We start from the raw sequence: 18,757 nt of genomic DNA on the forward strand, positions 1-18,757 counted from the left end.
GCTGCACTTTTATCTTTTAGCATTGCTTTGAGACTTTGCAGTAGCCTAGAAATCTAGACGTACCCTAGCAGCAGCAAATTTTATGTGCAGCCAGGGGGTCTAGGCACTCTCCGTTGGCTTGCGAGCTGGAAAAAACAATTTCTAGTAAGGCCTATCACATCGTGTATAGAGTCGGTGGGCGGGGCTTATGGCTGCTGCTGCTAGGAACAGTGGTCTTCTGGAAGACTTGGAGTTAAGCTTTTCTTTGAGAAAAGAACAAAGAACGGCACTGAAATCATTCTTATAAAAGGAAGATGTGTTCAGAGTTTTGCCGACCGGATACGGCAAAAGTTTAATCTACTAACTAGCTCAAAATTGCCACTAGGTAAAATCAGAGTATAGTTTCTGCTCTATTAGGGCTACTGTGTGACTTAAGTTGTGATGTTGTAGCATGTACGGTTAATTTGTTATGAGTTTAGGATATTAGATGGCTGATGTAGCATCAGGACAATTAGCACACAAATCACACTGATTATGTTTGGCATATGACTGGACTTGTGTGCAAAAAGTTTTCATGCATGGGAACATGGATTTCTTAGGAAGATGAAGAATAATAATTATACAGGCAATAACAACAGGGTCCGCGGCAGCTTTGCTTGCCTAATAAGAAAATTGTCCATATATGGCATTCTGCATGAGGCCCGTTGTGTATTTTAAAGGTGTATTCAGTGCAGTGTGGATTGCAGGAGCAACCATATAAGTCAAAGAGTGATGCCGTCCAGTTAGGATAAAAGAAGGAACAGGCGTACTGTCAAAGCAATGAGTTTTCAGTCGTATATTTAACTCCCCTAATGTCTGACATCATCTTGATCATATAAAGATACAGCCGGATGCAGATACAGAGCACTGAACTGGACTAAAGCCTATTTAAAAAAAAAATGTGTCCTCACCACTATCACAATGCTGAACAAACTATAATACTATAACCACCATCTCAGTTGCCTTGCAAAGTTCGCACATCTGATATGTCTATATATGGGTGTCTTAATGTGATGTTTTTGTATATGTGTTATATGTTTTATGTGTTCTATATGTGGTGCTGTGCTATGGAAAAAAGAGGAAGATGTGTGGAAATGATTATCCCTATGGGACAATAAAGACTATCTATCTATCTATCTATCTATCTATATTGTTTTCATCATCAGTTTGAATTTCTCACCTTTGATTAAAGGGGTGATAGAATGATTATATAGGGTATTTCACACTGTTCCTTATGGTCTCCTAATGGGGTATGTAACATTGGTTGGGCTGAAAATGGCCTGGTTGATATTTTACTGGCCCTTATGCATCCCTGTGTTTTGGCCCTATTTGTAACAAGAGATTTTCTTCCAAATATGGTATGGTCATGAATATTTAGATGAGCTGCGCGCTGATTGGTTGAGCGACTTGCCATACGCACACATTAGAGACGCACGCTGATTGGTTGAGCGAATCCCCAATACACATACATTAGAGAAGCGAAAGAATCTCATATTCCAGACACTGCAATGTTTCCTTACCAAATTCACTTCTGAGACTTTTTTATGTGAGAAATCAACTATATAAAGCTCAAATATATGGGCCGTTTTACGAAAATTGATGGCTAGCTTGCGTGGGTATGAACTGCCGTGGGTTGCCAGCCGTAACGGAGCTCAATCGAGCTCACAGCAGGCCGGGGTCTGTGAAGGAAGGCAGGCCGGGCGGCGAGGCAGCTACACAGGCAGCAACGATGCTGAACTCCGACACACAGTCGGACAAAATTTGCAATTAGACATACATTTTTGTAAAACGGCCCATATTTGAGCTTTACATAGATGATTTCTCGCATAAAAAAGTTTCAGAAGTGAATTTTGTAATGGAATAGCAGAGATCTGCGTGATCTAGATTCAGAAGACTACCTGATCTCAGGTCAGTTGTGTAGCCTATGTAAATGTTGGGGCGACTGTTCTCTTAATACACCCACGGCTGTGACAAAGGTTCTGGATTTTGAGATGCTTGCGTAAGCAACTCAGCTTTGTTGAGATTCGCCCGTTTTCAGCGGCAGTTTCAAAATATGAGATTTTCATAGTAAAGGGGTGTCAATGGGATTTTGAGCTTCTATGTATGTCCCATTTACCCACTGAACTGTCGTTATTCAACTATGACAGGGTAAAATCGGTTTTGCATTCTATCACCCCTTTAACAGATTGGCGTCCATCTTTGAAGTTCTAAGAATAACCCATAGAGTGGTAATTCTTTATGGACACACAGCTGGATCCATGTCCACATCCAGGTTCAGGAGAGTCTGGTGTCTTATGGCACCTGATAGACAGAAATTAATTAAAGCGCCCATATTTAGAAACTTGCCCGTATAATAAAAACATTTCTGTCTATTCTATGTATCTGTGTGTACCTTCTTATATGAACTTTTGTACTCTAAAGAATTGAAAAAAGATAACAACATGTTTCCTCAAAGTGCTCTTGCATCATGATGCGCACACCTCCACGTATAAAGGGGATACAAATCCGGAACGTGATTGGTTATGATCGCCACAGCTTCTATGATGTAGCTTTCTTACGCCACCCCATGCTCGGTGCAGAAATGCGCCACAGCTGCACAAAGGAGTCACCCTGAATAAATGACCCAAAGTGTTTGGCATGCTCCAGATGCACACTAGGACGTGCCCACCAGCTGATTATTCTGTTGGCTATGACACCAGCTGCTGAAAAGACGTTCCTAAGCGCATGCGTGGAACTCTAACTTAGTTACTCTCAGATCAAAAAGTGAAGAGTTTTAAAGTCCCGACACAAACTTCAGACATACACACTTCATGCTCTGGTTAATTTTAAGATTTTGATCTCTTTATCTTTTATGTCTTTTTTCAGACTGGTGGAAAGAAAACATTTATTTTGCCACACTACACGTCTATTTGTGTGTGTAGATTTCTACTAAAATCACAAAAGTTAACGTTAGATAAGGGCTCGTTAGTATATTTAAATGTAAAAGAATTCTTTGGGTTAAAAAGTGTGTTGTTCTTTAGATGATTTCTACTTAAACTAAACTGGAAAAGAGCCATATAAGAGTCACAGTAAAAGCTAACAATCCTTTATATGGGAGAAAAGAAGCTGCGACTCGACGAGGAGCAGAAAAGTGAAACTAAACTGTTGAACAGGTACGGAGCGGCTCCGGGACAGTTTCCTAATAATGTGGGAGGTCTCAATAAGGTCCAGCTGCCGCCTGTTGCCGCTCACGCAACACCCCTTGTTTTCTTTGACTTCGAAATAAAGCCTATTTTCTAAATTTCTTTGCATGAGTGACTACAGGCCCCAGCTGGACCCTTCTCTGGTGGGGAGTGACTCCACTGCTCTCAGATCAGTCTTCACAGCCACACAGGTTACTGCAGGGGGTGCCACAGGCCCAAATATAAGATACAGCAGCTCCAATATGAACAGACAGCATCTTAATGTGTAAAGTAACTAGTAACTAAAGCTGTCAGATGAATGTAGTAAAAACTACAATATTTCTCTCTGAAATGTAGCGGAGTAGAAGTATAAAGTGGCACTTTGGTACAGTACTTGAGTACATAGTAACTTAGTTACATTCCACCACTGCAAAATAGCTTACTGTCATATTTTAGAGACCCCTCAAAATTTCACAAATCATGTTTTCAGGGGAGCTTGTGACATATTAAAGAAGACCTATTAATATTTACTGTTTTCTGGTTCATAATGTATTTTGTGTTGCTACAAGAACATGTGTACATACTTTTATGCTTTTTACTGTGATTTGAACGACAAACATATAAAAGCTTTTACGTTATGAATCACATCATACCTGCTTCCCACTAAAACACCCAAATTAGTCCTATCAAAGAAAGACAAACAAACAGTTTGTAGTTTAGTTTATTATTTGTGCAAAAATAACAACAAAGCAAAACAAACCCAGTTTTGGGATATACATACATTAGTTATAACTGGGAGAAAGTAAACGACTAAATTAAAATGCGTATGAGACCAAAAAAAGGAAAAACATTTGGTAGGAAATGCTTTGAACATCTCAATGAATTAAAATATAATATCTGCTCTACTTCCGTGACTAGATGATAAAAATAAGACATCAACTTACAGCTAACTAACTAATAAAAACATTTAATTAATATCTGTTGAAACCGTCACAGTGAACCAGAGAAGGTGACCAAAACATTTTCCCCGCAGCAGAACACAAAAGGTTTAACAGCCTATATTTAGGTTTAATTGAGACGCCCTCTAGTGGCCATAGTAGTTCTTATGGGAACAAAGCAGGAAGTAAGGTAAGGAAGTATAAGAGCACCAAATGAGGCAACAAACGGAGCTACGTCTCGTTCTGCTTCACGTGGTAACCTTCAGGAGGTGAAGTAACATCTGATTTGAACCCAAACATCCGTCTATTTATCAACTTAACTCAGTAGTTTTGGTGTCTAAACCTAACCAAACTGGGACCGTTTCACAACGTTAACCACGTGTTTAAAACCGCAACCGTTAACTTCTCTGGTTTAAATATGAGGAAGTATTTCCTGCCACCACTAGGGGGCGCTAGTTTATGAAACCCTCCTGTGGGTCTCTTTGACGATAGAAATAAATGACAGATGTCATTGTCTGGTTGATATTCATACAGCACATCTCAAACATGGAGACAATTACAGGCAAAGAAAACATTAAAACTTTTTAAACAATACGCAATAAAACCAGAATGAAATCAATTAAGATCAAGACAAAATTCAAGGATATGTTAGCATATGCTATCATGGATTAACATGTTAGCATATGTTAAGTTAGAATATATAAGCATGTGTTATAAGATAAGATAAGATATAATATAAGATATACTTTATTGTCCCCAAAGGGAAATTTGTTTTGGACTCTGTCCATTCCGCAGCTTTACAAAGACAACACAAAATACAGACTCATAACTCAATAACTCTCAACCCATACTCTCATACAACACAAAGATGCTTCCATATAGTAAGGACATTAAATACTCCTTTCATTTTCATTTTTTAATTAAACAACCCTGTTGGCTGCATTCTCCGCAATAAGTGTAGCACAGCCCTTGCACAATAAGATATTGCACAACTAACATATTGCCCAACCCCAATAGCCTACATGTTGCTCAAATGACACAATTTACACAATGTACTGACATAATGCACAACCCAAATAGCCCATGTACTGCACAACTAACATATTGTGCAACCCCAATTGCCTACGTATCGCACAAATGACATAATGCACAACCCAAATACCTTACGTATTGCACAACTAACATATTGCACAAGCACTATAGTCTACGTATTTCACAAATGACCTAATGCACAACCCAAACACCTTACGTATTGCACCACTAACATATTGCATAACCCTAATAACCTACTTATTGCACAATGACATAGTGCACAACCCAGCCAGCCTACATGTTAGTGATGATAAGCTTAATGGATATAGGCACAAATGAGTGTTTATATCGGTTTAGCCTACATTTAGGAACCCTTAATCTTCTACCAAAGGGTAAAAGCTGAAATTATGGGTGAAGTATGTGGGTCGGATTGGAAACTATTTTTTGTGCCTGTCTGATAACCGACTGCTCATAAATTGTCTGGGGGGACAGATGGTTTTTGACCCCCATAATCTTCATAGCTGTCTGTACCTGACGGGCGATCTGTGATTTGGACTGTACTGTCAGGTTACCATACCAGGCTGTGATACCATATTTTAGAACACTCTCTAGTTCATAGCTCTAAGTGTTAGTATGTTAACATATACTAGTATGTTGGCATATGATAGCTACCTTTCTACTAACACAGATAACCTTTTTTACTGACACAGAAAACCCAGTAGAACCGTCACATCCGCATATGCTAGCTTGTTGGCATATGTAAAAATATGTTAGCATATGCTATAATGGGTTAGCATTGATGAATATTTACTACATATGCCCAGTGTGTGTGAATGGTCATGTGATATGTGTTGTCAAACGTGTAATTATGCACAAAGATTGGTTCTGCTACTGGATATAAAACTATTGTTTGCGTAGAGATCGCTTCTGTCTCCAAATGCTGCTTAAAAATCAAAACGTAGCAGTGTGAATGTAGCCTGAGTCCAGTTTTCTATTTCTCACTGATAGTATTGTTTTCCAGACTGCTGACATCTTTGTATTCCACTCTGCAACAATGCACAGAGGCCCAAATCTTGCCTAGGGCCCCTTTCTTCATGAAAATATACAGAACCAAGTCTGCAAGAGGATTCAAATTAAGAAACACTGTAGACAGGTAGAAGAGAGTATTAGTTAGTTATTTGTCGCTTGTGTATCTCACTACCATTATCAAAATGATGTTGGGCAGGAATAGCAGCGTGTAAATTAACAGCACCAGAAACAAAGTTCCTACAATTCGTCGTCTTTCGTCAGGCGGGATCGAGGCGGTGGCAGACAGGACTTTAAGAGTCGCACAGCAGAAGAATATGAGCAGTGGGAAAGGAAGGAGCAAAAAGACAACTGCAATGATTTGTGGGATGTCAAAATTACTACCGAAAAATATAGTGAAAAGCTAGAGAGAAGGAAGTGCCCAGGCCACCACACAGATCACCACAGTGGACTTGATGGTTCGTCTGCAGTGATACCACAGTGGGAAGACGATCAGCAAATACCTGAAATACAAGATAAACAGCTTCAGATTTCAATAATCCAACAGTCAGACACAGAAGGAGCTACACGTGCTGGATCAAAGGATTCTCATGAACGAGTTTTTACTGTATGACTGTGGACTTTAGGAGAAGTCCCCCCCCCCCACACTCCCTCCCTAACCATCCAGAACGACAAAGTATCCACTGTGGATTCCTTTAAGTTCCTGGGATCAACCATTTCACAGGACCTAAAATGGTCTCCCCACATTGACTCTGCCCAGAAAAAGGCCCAGCAGAGGTTATACTTCCTGTGACAGCTAAGGAAGTTTAATCTGCCTAAGGAGCCGCTGACCACTTTCTACTCAGCCATCATTCAGTCTGTCATCTGCACCTCCATCACTGCCTGGTTTGGGTCAGCCACCAAACGGGACAAGGCCAGACTGCAACGGACAATTAGGGCTGCAGATAGGATCATTGGAGCTGACCTTCCCTCCATCCAGGACTAGTAGGGTCCAGGGTCAGGAAATGGGCAGCAAAAATCCCTGGAGACCCCACACATCCTGGTCACAAACCTCTTTCCCTCTGGTATGAGATCCAGAGCTCTGTTCGCCAAAACCAGCTGTCACAAAGACAGTTTCTTTCCCCAAGCAGTCACTCTCTTGAATGCTCAGAAATAGCCCCCACCCTTACACTGAACAATTACAACATTGTTATTATTATATTATGATTGCACTGAACCGCATTGCACTATATTTATATTTAAATCTTAAATGTGGACTACACTGATATTGCACTATTCCTTCCCTCTCTTCAATTGTTATTGTATATTTTTTGTAAATTTGTAAATTCTATTGTATTGTGTATTGTTATACTGCATACTTAACAGTATTTTTTATTTATTTCTTATTGTCCTTTCTGTTTTTATTCTTTATATGTTAAGTGAGTGTTGTACTTTGAGAGCAAAGATTAACCAGAGTCAAATTCCTTGTTTGTTTACGCAAACCTGGCCAATAGAGCTGATTCTGATTCTGTTGATATTGTACAAAAATGCATGCACAACAATTCCTGTGATATGAGACATATACCTTTCCATTGCTATGAACACCATGAAGCCAACACTGGTCATCAGACTGTAGCTGTAAATACTATTGTAGATAATGTACATTATCGTGTTCTTAGGTTGTGCCACGTCCCAGATCATGCAGCAGAGCTGGATGAGGTCGGAAATCAGAAGGTTGATGACGTAGATGGGAACAACGTGATCATTTCGTACCTGCAGGAAAGTAAATCAAAGAAAATCTGAACTCAAACTCTTTTTTGCTGTCAGACACACATTCTCATAAGCACAACTTGTCAAATGCTGACACTTGGTCAGCACCCAGAAAGTTTAACCTTTCAAGGTGCAGGGTAAAACCACTTACAGTTAGGGAAAGATCATGGATGGGGCTACAAACTGTATGTTTAAGTGACACACAGGAAAAGAATGGGACAGTTGGGGTTAGGAAAAGATTGTGGGTTGGGTTACAAAATTTATGTTTAGGTAAGACAAGGGACAGTTAGGGTTAGGAAAAGATTGTGGATGGGGTTACAAAATGTACGTAAGTGAACCCCCTGGACAACAAGAGGACACAACCTTGGAAACTTGGCGCCTGACCCAGATTCTATACACACATATAGTAAATAAATAAATATCATTCCTAATTTTCATACCAGAGAGTAGAGAGAGTAGATGGCGATGATGGTCAAAGGAAGGCCGATGGAAATGATGATGTACGTCACCACATATGTGATGAATCCAGCTTCAGTGTCATCGAGGTAGCCGAAGGTGCTGTTGGTGAGATTACTGGAGCCTGAGGTAAATATGCTGGTGTAAATATCAGAGCTTTGAGGGTTGATGTCTAAAGGAATGCCTAAAGGGTCACTGATCTCTGATGGATATAGATTTGGAATGCTGTTGTTTGTGAAGTTGTCCTGTGAAGTGATGCTGGTAAAGATGCTGTTGTCCTGTATAGTGTTGTTGACGTCCATTCTTCAGAGGGTTAACCTGTAGGTAAGGAGATCAGGTTATAGAAAGGACATTTCGAATTTAAATTATTTTGAATAAATCAACATTTTAGCATGAACATGTTCCAGGGACCTTTGTTTGAGCAGATTTGTAGTTTTATCATTGTTTTGCATCTTTTGGGTGATAGTTTTGAGTCTATTTTAATGGTTGTTTTGCTTGTCTTTGTAGTTTTTTCATTAACTGTTGTCGTTGCATGACGGTTACCTTTTATCTGCTAACCCTAAACTGTCCAGACCGTCACCTCAAACCTCACCGTGTATCGTTGGATATCATAGGAACTGTTCATGAGACAACTTATTTGCATAAACAGGTATATATATTCTTTGAAATTTCCGTGACTGCCGTTGCTTATGTGAAAGTTGAGTTAAGTGGTCTTTACAGTTACAATTAGCCAACAAATAGTGACTGACCTACAACGACAACAGCTAAGTTTAGACACCAAAACGACTACCGTTAGTTAAGATCACAAAAAAGTGAAAGGGGAGATATTTCCTGCCAACTGGCCGATCTTCTTCACAACATCGGCCATCGGACATAAGATCAACGAAGCATCTTAGAACATGGAGGAAGGACACATGACTGTAAAGACAATTTGACATTTTAAAAAGTGACTGTATGATTAAAGTGAGAAGTGTATTTATTGAACTTTGCTCTGTTGTGCTAAGATTTACTGTTGGAGTTCAGCAACTTGATAGAGGTTGGAATAAACAATATCTTAAGTCTGTATGTTTTACATCTTGGCACACTAAATATTCTCCCTGATGGCAGAATTTCATATTCAGGAAAGAGAGGGTGTTGAGAGTCTGCAGTGAGCATGAGCCCAGGTCGCTACTGAGCCGCGCACCCGGAAGACACTGTAGGTGTAGATTATCATCCATGTTTGCAGAGGATGGAGCATCTGAAAACTCTTTCAGCTCGGCTCGCAGCTTTTCAAAGGTATACTTTAAAACATTACTGTTTTTACTATTTTTCTTATAAAGACAGCCTATTCAGCAAGAATAAAAGAACTGCAAACAGTCATAGAAATTGTTATGGCTGCTTCCGGCACCCTCATGTGTGTGTTTAACTGATTGTGTTTTATCTGAGATGCAAAGCAGGCTGTGCCATCCCATGCTGAGGATTAGTTGGCTAAGGGAAGTTCGCCCAGTTCCTGGGGTTCCCTGAGAAGGTGAAGCTGATTGGTGCCACCACTGCCCCAATCGAGGAGCTCCGGTGAAGTCCGCCTTTGGCTTAAATAGCCTGCTTGACTGGCAGTTCAAGGCAGCTGTCAGAACAGATTAGTTTGCCTCATTGTATGTCTGTGTGAGGAAATGGGCCAGGGGTTTGAGCTTTAATAACTGACATCACTCTTGCACTTAACAGGTTTGTCTTGTATAATTACACTAGGTTAAGGATGCTGTGCGCATTGTGTTTTTGTTTTGCAAAGTTTTTTAGTTAAAGAGAATTATAGTTTATCCTTTTGTTTTCTTATAGCTGTAGTAGTAGTCTTCCTTTTAAGGATCTACTTTTGTTATTTTCTTTGTTGATTTCCACAGCACCCATTGGCCCATTTTTCTGTTGTGAGTTATTTTATTTTTATTTGTTTATTTGGTAGGGACCATGCATATTTATGAACATTGTTGTATAAAAACACCATGTAAATATGCAAGAATTAGTAAAAATAACTACTTTTCCTCTGCAGTCCCTAGGCAGGTGACATAGGACTAACATCGAGACAGCCAGCAATCATACAGCACTCATTCACTATACATTAAAAGGCACATAATGGTGACATATACATTGACAAAACAAAAATACATGATGACAAAGACATTATTCATCAACCTCTATACTGCATTCAGTTTACCAGTGAAAGTGTATGGATGATGAAATTAAATGTGTGACAGTTAAAAGTGAGTGCATCTCAAAATTTTCTAGAAGCCACTGTTTTAAGTGAGTTTTAAAGGTATTGAATGTAGGACACTCTGTTATTGGGAGGGGCAAGCTATTCCAGAGTTTACCTCCTATTACTGACAATACGTTTTGTCCAAAAGTGGGTCGTCTAAATGGTATCATACAGTCCCCTTTTATAGAGGCCCGTGTACTACCTCCGCTTTCAAGTCTTTGGAAAAAGCAATGCAGCAGACGGGGGCGGGGGGCAAGATTATGTAACACTTCATATACACTGTAAACCCGAACGTTCAAAGTAATTAAATAGATTAAGTAGTGTATACTCAAAGTTTTAGAACAAGTTCTACTAACTTAATTTTGTCAAGTTGGTGTAACATGTTCTTCCTTTTTGAGTATTGTTAACTAATATTTTTTGATTAAATGGAACTATTTTGTGTATAAGTAAGCATAACTTAAAAACATAACTTAAGTACAATGTAGTAGAATTGAGTAATAACATACTAAGAATGATAAAGTCCTGTTATTTCTATTGTTTAAAATAGGGATGATTTAAAAATAAACTGAATTTATATAGCACATGTTAAAATACAATAAAATCTCAAAGTGCTTTACCAAATAAGTAAAATCGATCATAATAAATAAATTGCAATAGCAAATGGTCTGAAATGCATTAGACATTAGTGGAGGACAAAATGTTTTTATTTTATTTATTTTTTGCTTCATCAGTTTAATGTAGCCTATATATTCTTTTTATTTTATTTTAAGCAGCTGCAGGGATAATTTTGTATGGAGAGTTAATCTCTGATTCAACCTGCGAAGCAGAAGGTGGTGGTTTAATTTGCACACTACACTGATTCCTTACCGCTTTTTGGAAAAACACAGAAGAAGAAAAGTTTGAACAACGCCGAGCGGGGGGAAGCAGCAGACAGTAGGGTTGCAGAAACTACCCACGCAGCAGCAATCAGGCTCACTGGACTTACTGTAAGTTTTGAATGTTAATATTCATTCGCTTTACTTCTTTTATACATTTTGTATGTGTTTGTCTCAGAGAGCGGGACCTTCTCCAAGCCCCCGCCTTCACTGGCTTATCACGGGAGTCTTGTAGGGATTGGCAACTTGTCAGATATAGGTTAGCGCTAAAGAGCTAGCTAGCCACTTAGCGCGACCAATAACGTTACCAGAGACTATTTAGAAGGACTTTGACGTTACGACACTCCAGCAGCACAACTAGCGACCTAGCTACCACTAACCGACTCCTTGAAGAATTTGACGACGGATGAATCTAGTAATCACACGCTCATTCCCCGCTTAAAGGTGGTGTTAGAAAATTAGTTGTTAGTAGAAGCACTAACAGACACTTCCATATGCGATAGTTAGTTTTTGTTGCTGGAAACTTTCAATAGTGCACAAAAGAGCATAAACGCCTCAAACTGAGTTCCTACACTGCAAGTCCGGGCCTTCTGTGTAGCTTCTAGGGACGCTTAGTTTTAAATTCTTTGTGAGCAGACTGAGACACGGAGATTGCTGTTAACAGAACGAAACAACTGCCCGTGCCTGCCTACTTGTGTTGCCTCGGTTTTAAAACAAACGACCCTGCTGGAGGCAAGCGCCCTTTCATGACAAAGATGAATAAAGTAAAAACCCTTAACAGTAAAGCTTTGGTTTGTAGAAATGGTATTATTGTTGATTAACCATGCACTAAGGTTCAAGTGTGGCTGCTTTTCTTTACAGTAATGTTAATTTTGCTTGATGGCTTTAGTAACTTGACACTTATGGGGATTAAAATGAAAAGATCATTAACAGGGAACATTTATAAATGGAAGTATTTATAATTTGACACTCTTTGAATCTTTTAATTGTTCAGTTTCAGATCAGTTTATGCCTTTGCATCTTGCTGTTCCAGTTTCAAGAAGTTAAGGAAGATAACTGGAGATGTGATAACGATACCAGGTAATCCAATGAATGTGAATTCTTCTATCACCCCTCCCCGCCCTCTAAATACCAATAACTTGAATTGTTGTTTTTTTCTCAGACAAGGTTTTAGTGTGGTAACCCCAAATCATACGCGACCCCACATACACACATCATTGTTTTTTTTACTTGCCTGTTTGATCAAAATAAAGTGTTTTGCTGTATTTAAGTCAACAAATAATGAATGTGTTCTGTCTACGCGAATACTACTAATCATATTTTACTTAACTTTGTATTTGCTTGCAAAAATTGTTGAAGAAGACTGAGAAGAAACTGACCCTCATTAGAAAGATGATGGAGACCACATTTCCCTACGCCGACAGACCATAGTGATGTCCTGCCCACCAGTGAACGACCTTCTGGACCTCTGGCTTGCTCTTAAAATAGAGTCTGAGGTAATATGGATCAGCTCTCTCTTTTTAAAGTGAAAATTGTGATTCTTACTCATTTGGCTGATATTTTTGCTTTATGAATGTGTGCAAGATTCTTCAAATTGAACTGTTTTTTTAATAAGTGTTGTTGCTGTATTCTCCTCTGGCTGTTATTTCTATGTAGTTGTATGCAGAGTTCCAGCGGATTACAAATCAGAACCTGCCCAACACGTGCTATGCTGAGCTTGACCGCTATCTTCCTCAACTGATGACCTTATTCAGACGGAAGGCATCATCAAAACTGGGAAGACAGCAGATGCTCTGGCTGAAATTTTAAAAATCCATGATGAACAGGTAAATAGATTTTTACACATTTCATAGGTTGAACCAGTAGAACATTGAACAGGTTCAATGATTGAAATGAGCTTTTGACTTTTGCAATTAGTCCACTTTGTTTGCCATTTGTCTGATTGCATTAAAGATGTTAACAGGTTATTTGTGGACATATGTTCTGTTTGGACTGTTTAAAATCAGCTTTATGTAAACTCTTCAGTATATGCAATTCTGTTTTTATCTGAATAGGAAATCCATGACATACACACCAAGCGCACTACTGTTCTCCACGTCCTTCCTGTGTATCTGCGAGAGGACGTCTCTGGATGTTTAAGAACCTGCACAGTGAGTCTCCTTAAGTCACTAACAGATTCTGCTGTGTATTATCTAACCCGTAAATATTAACATTTTATTCAATGTTCAGTAAAACATTTTCTCTGTAAATGTCCTTGGTTTCAGTCAGCACTTAGATTCTCTGGTATTTTGGCTGATTCATGTGTGCAGAACATGGATCTTATGTTTTTCAACTCTTACAATGAGACCCGGGTCTCTTTTGTAAAAGTGGTATTGGATTTCAATGGGACTTGGTTAAGGAAAGACAAATTATGTCATCTGTTCTGTTCCATGTGTTAGTTTGTGATTAGTATCTCTTTTTCATTCATTCAGGATGAGTCTGATGAGCCAGAGCTTGATGGTGTTGCAGTGGGCCTCATTACTTTCATCGGTGACCATGACGCAAGTCCAGTTCACTACCGCCCTGTGAGAATCACTGTCGTCCATTGAAAGTGATGCCGTGGTCAGCCTTCCCAGACTTGGCGATGCCTTCCTGGTAATCTGTGGAGTGATCTATGCACTACACCTCAGCTATCCCAAAGCACTGACCAACACTTTTGAATTCACTCTAAAGATTTAACTTGGTCTAGAAAGTGGTAAACTATCCCCGAGGTTGCAGACCCTCAAGAATGAATTAATGATGTAGAAACTCATCTGAAAAAAGGCTGCAGGGTAAAGCATTATAAAAGCGCTAGTTCAAAGTTATCTCCTTTTGTCTAAATAATGCCTCAAAAAGTTACTGCACTACTGCAGGTGTTCAGCCAATAGGCCCAAACTACTCAATATGCCTTTGTTCTTATTAATATAATGCAAAAGTAACGCTAATGTTTTGTATGTTTTAATGTTTTTCTTAACCATTGTGGGCTGCGCAAGATGACTCACATTTCACTGTGCATTTGATATGGTTTGTAAAACCATTTACATTTTAGAGTTTTAAGTGAAAATGTTCTTAAACTCTATAGAATATTTGAAATTTCATCCAAATTGCTGCCCTGTCGCCTTTACTCAGGAATTAGCAAGGAAGCCAAAAGCAGTGTTTTTCTTTTATAGCTGTAACGAACGATAACTTCATTTTGGTATTATTGTTTTTGATTACTCCGATTATTTTCCTGACTATCTGATTAGTTGTCTGGTCAATATCAGAAATGTGTGGTAAATATTTATTTCCTAGGGCCTTAAAGAAACATGCCTACCGTATTTTCCGGACTATAAGTCGCCCGAGTATAAGTCGCATCAGTCAAAAATGCGTCATGAAGAGGAAAAAACATATATAAATCGCACCGGACTATAAGTCGCATTTATTTAGAAATGTATTTCACAAAATCCAAAACTACACAATAGCACCCAGAACAACAGGCTGAATACGGTAGGTGTCCGGTATGTTAACGTAACACATTAACAGTTATTAAACTATACAATAGCACACAGAACAACTACCAGGGGCGTATGCAGGGAGCGGCTAACTGCACCGTTGACAAGCCTCTCCCAGCAGCACGTTGTTCAAGCACCCATGTGTGACTCGTTCCTCCAGCTCTGGCCATCTTGCTTTCAGCCCGCGGATAGCCGATTAGCTTTTGTTTTCTTCATTGCATAAGAGTCACCTTTTCGCCAGTCCCTCACAAGTTTCTCCCTTTGTTTCAAACTTTCTTTCTGCTGCTTCGATTACGGTTTCGCGCTGCATATTTTACTACCTGCAGTTTATCTCTTTCTTTCTCAGTTGTCTTTAGGAGCAGCATTCTAGTTGTCACAAGCATAGAGCGCCTTGCGGCTGTAGATGGTAATGTGTTCAGTATGAATTAACATTTAAAAACATGTTAAATTATATATATTTTGATATACAAGTCGCACAAGTCACAGGACCAGCCAAAGTAGGAAAAAAAGTGCGAATTTATAGTCCGGAAAAATACGGTACTTATTGGGATTTATTCACAGTATCCCCCAGAGTTAGATAAGTCCATACATACGCTTCTCATCTCTGTGCGTGTCGTATCTCTGTCTGACGCACCCATGCCTAGCTTAGCACAGATCCTGGAGGTATCTGGCTCCATCTATGCTCCTAATTAGTGACAAAATAACGCCAACATTTTCCTATTTACATGTTGTGATTTGTACAACATGTGCTAAGCTAGGCTTGCAGTGGGTGCGCCAGACAGAGTTACAACACACACTGAGATGAGAAGGGTATTTATGGACTTCTCTAACTCTGGAGGATACGGTGAATAAGACAAAGTCCCATTAAGTCGTCGTGGTTCGTTTTAAGTGACCAGGAACACATTTGGAAGGATAGGATCAGAGAATTTTGAGTTTTTCTTCTTAAAAAATCTCTCAAATGTATTTATTTATTTAATATACAATTAAAGTATATAAGTATATTTTAAAAATTATTTTTATTTTAATTTATAAATGTTTTTCTATTTAATTTTAACATGTAACTGTTCAAAAGCAGACGTTCACGACTTTAAGATATATTAAGTTAGTTAAACTTAATGTAAGTGAGGCAATCGGTTGCCTAAAAATTTTGTTTTGAATCACATGTTTTTAAGTAAACAAACTCAACATATTTGACTAATGTGTACTTAAAACAATGACAAAACAAACTAATAAACATTGAGTTTTATTAACATAAAAATTGTGTGGTTGTGTACTTATTTTTTAAGTTCTGTGAACTTATTCCTGTGGTTTGAAAACTCAAAACTGTAAGTCATAATAACTGAAAATAATTGAGTTCCCTTAACAGAAAACTAAGTCATATTAACTGCAAATATTTGAGTTGAGCTAAATGAGCACTTTTAATTTAACTGTTATCAAAAGGTACAAGTAGCAATTCAACCAACCTTTTAAGTTCGGAAAATTTTGACTTTTAAGTTAATCAACTTAAAAAAAGTGAGGCAACTGATTGCCTCACTTTTTTTGAGTTCTGGTAACTTATTCGGGTTTACAGTGTACCAAATAAGCATACTTGAAATGTTTAAAATTTTTAAAGCTTAAAATGTTTTGTCTCTCTAAGATATCGCAATGGTGAAATGACAATGCCAATACCAATTACATCTGGTTTATGTTTATGTCCTGATACCCCTAGCACTATGGGATGCAACATGGAATGGAAACTGTAATGGGCAGACAGCTTTGGGTGTTTCATTTGGGTTTTTCACTCATTTTCATTTTTAAGTTTGAGTTTTAAAAACTATTCCAAAAAGAAATCAAAAAACACATTGTGAAAAAATATGAATTAAAGAAGAAAATCACATAATAAATCAATCAATATAATAATGAATATGTGTCAATCACAAGTGTCAATAAATAAGAAAGTACGTTTGTTTACACCTGTAAACCTGAATAAGTAAGCAGTACTCTGTAAACGTCTGAGGTTGTTAAATATTTAGAGTAACGTGAAATAAGAGAATAATGTGCATTTTCTTGGTTTACCGTTAAATTAAAATGCTAATTAAACCAACTCAAATATTATCAGTATATGCAACTCAAAAATATTAAAATTAACATAACTGAATAATTTTAAGTATAAAAACTCAGTATTTCATGTTCACTAAACTTCATATGAATCAAAAAATAAGAGTTAACTAAATTCACAAGATAGTATATGTAACTGGCACTCAACATTTTTAAGTAAATAGAACTTCTGAAGCTGACATTACTTATTCCAATTAATTAATTTGACATTTGGGTTTACAGTGCAGGGATTTCCATTTCAAGGTTTCTAGCACCCAAGCTGAATGAATGTAACAAAAATACTTTTTTATCAGATCTAATGACTCTAGTTCTTTATCTATTATCTGCTCTAGTTTTTCCATTGTTTTAGACACAGATATGGTGATAACAACGGTCAAAAACTATGTGAAAAAGTGATGCAACTAGATGCACTTTGGGCATTAAATTGTTTAGGGCCGGCTCTGTTTTAAACGCACCGCGGCTTTAAAGAAGTCCAAGATAAAGACAGGAAATGTCAAACATGTTACAGCCGTCCCCGGTCTCCCCTACTCACCGTTTTTTTCCCGATCACCGTGGCGATGCCTTTGTTTCCAGCGTTATTCAACAAACCGTTGTCTGCCACTAGGAGACCCCTTTCTGACTGATCAGGTGTCTGCACTAGACGCCTCTCTGACTGATCAGGTGTGTCTGCAGGAGACCCCTCTCTGACTGATCAGGTGTTTCTACAGTAATTGTCTCTCTAATTGATCAGGTGTGTCTGCAGGGCAGACCTGTCCCGCCGGTTGGACACCTCCTGCAGCCAGAACACGTCATGTTTCAAACGTCAACACGCAAAAGGGAGTCTGGAGCTTGTTATTTAGGTCACTGATTCTCAAATGGGGGTAGGCGTACCCCTAGGGTACTTTGGAGGAATGCAGGAGGTATGTGAGATTTTTGCAAAAAGCTAATTTCAAAATATGCCATGCATAATTCATAAAATAATTGTACTATAATTATCAATGAATTAAGTGAAATATTCTTTATATTTAAATGTTTTTGAGTTACATGGATATACATTATGGATAAATCTTGGATGTAAGAGTTTGGATTTATTGCTCAACGACCCCAAAAAAGGCATAACTTCCAGGCTGGATAGAAAATCCCCTGTAAAGACTAGAAAGATACCAAAGACACCCCGTGATGGCTAACTCCTTAGCTTTTAGCTGCAGAAATCGGTAAGATTCTATATTTTACGGCTGTTAAATGACTTAAATATGAATCAGAGGTGTTGTTTTCAATCGTATACGATCGTTTAGGTCCCTGAGGGTTTTAAAAAAAATTAAGTTAGTAAGTAAGTAAAAAAAGTAAGAATTAAAGAAGAAAATGACATATAGGAATGTCAATAAAGAAGTAGTTTTGTTTACACTGTAAACCCGAATAAGTAAGAAGTACTCACTAAGGAGTAATGTGAACTTGCATTTTCTTGGTTTACTGTTACAGTTTTTTCCAACTGTTTACACACAAAATCTTTTCATGTCACATGATTTTTGAAACTCACACTCAAAGTGCAAAACTACCCAGCAAATCTCCAAAATCATAAGCTATTTCTCAGCCTTTCACTCAGTTTTCAATTGCATAAAACACTTTTTTCAAAACATTACACACAATTCTCTACCTAAGACACAAAAATCTAACAGGAAGTGACTTGCTTTCC

General features: G+C 38.3%; 2 long non-coding RNA genes and 1 pseudogene across 2 annotated transcripts; 2 read left to right on the plus strand and 1 right to left on the minus strand.

Annotated features, from left to right (window-relative positions):
- Positions 1 to 5,996: 5,996 nt before the first annotated feature.
- On the minus strand, positions 5,997 to 8,682 carry LOC120548425 (annotated as a pseudogene).
- Positions 8,683 to 11,558: 2,876 nt separating this feature from the next.
- LOC120548281 lies at positions 11,559 to 12,892 on the plus strand. The gene is made up of 3 exons (XR_005637163.1): positions 11,559 to 11,590; positions 12,474 to 12,559; positions 12,839 to 12,892. It is a non-coding gene; the product is annotated as an uncharacterized LOC120548281 (long non-coding RNA).
- A 323-nt stretch (positions 12,893 to 13,215) lies between these two features.
- LOC120548173 lies at positions 13,216 to 14,274 on the plus strand. The gene is made up of 3 exons (XR_005637147.1): positions 13,216 to 13,305; positions 13,534 to 13,629; positions 13,951 to 14,274. It is a non-coding gene; the product is annotated as an uncharacterized LOC120548173 (long non-coding RNA).
- The last annotated feature ends 4,483 nt before the right edge of the window (positions 14,275 to 18,757 follow it).

This window comes from Perca fluviatilis, chromosome 19 (assembly GCF_010015445.1).
Source record: "Perca fluviatilis chromosome 19, GENO_Pfluv_1.0, whole genome shotgun sequence".
Taxonomy (NCBI): domain Eukaryota; kingdom Metazoa; phylum Chordata; class Actinopteri; order Perciformes; family Percidae; genus Perca; species Perca fluviatilis.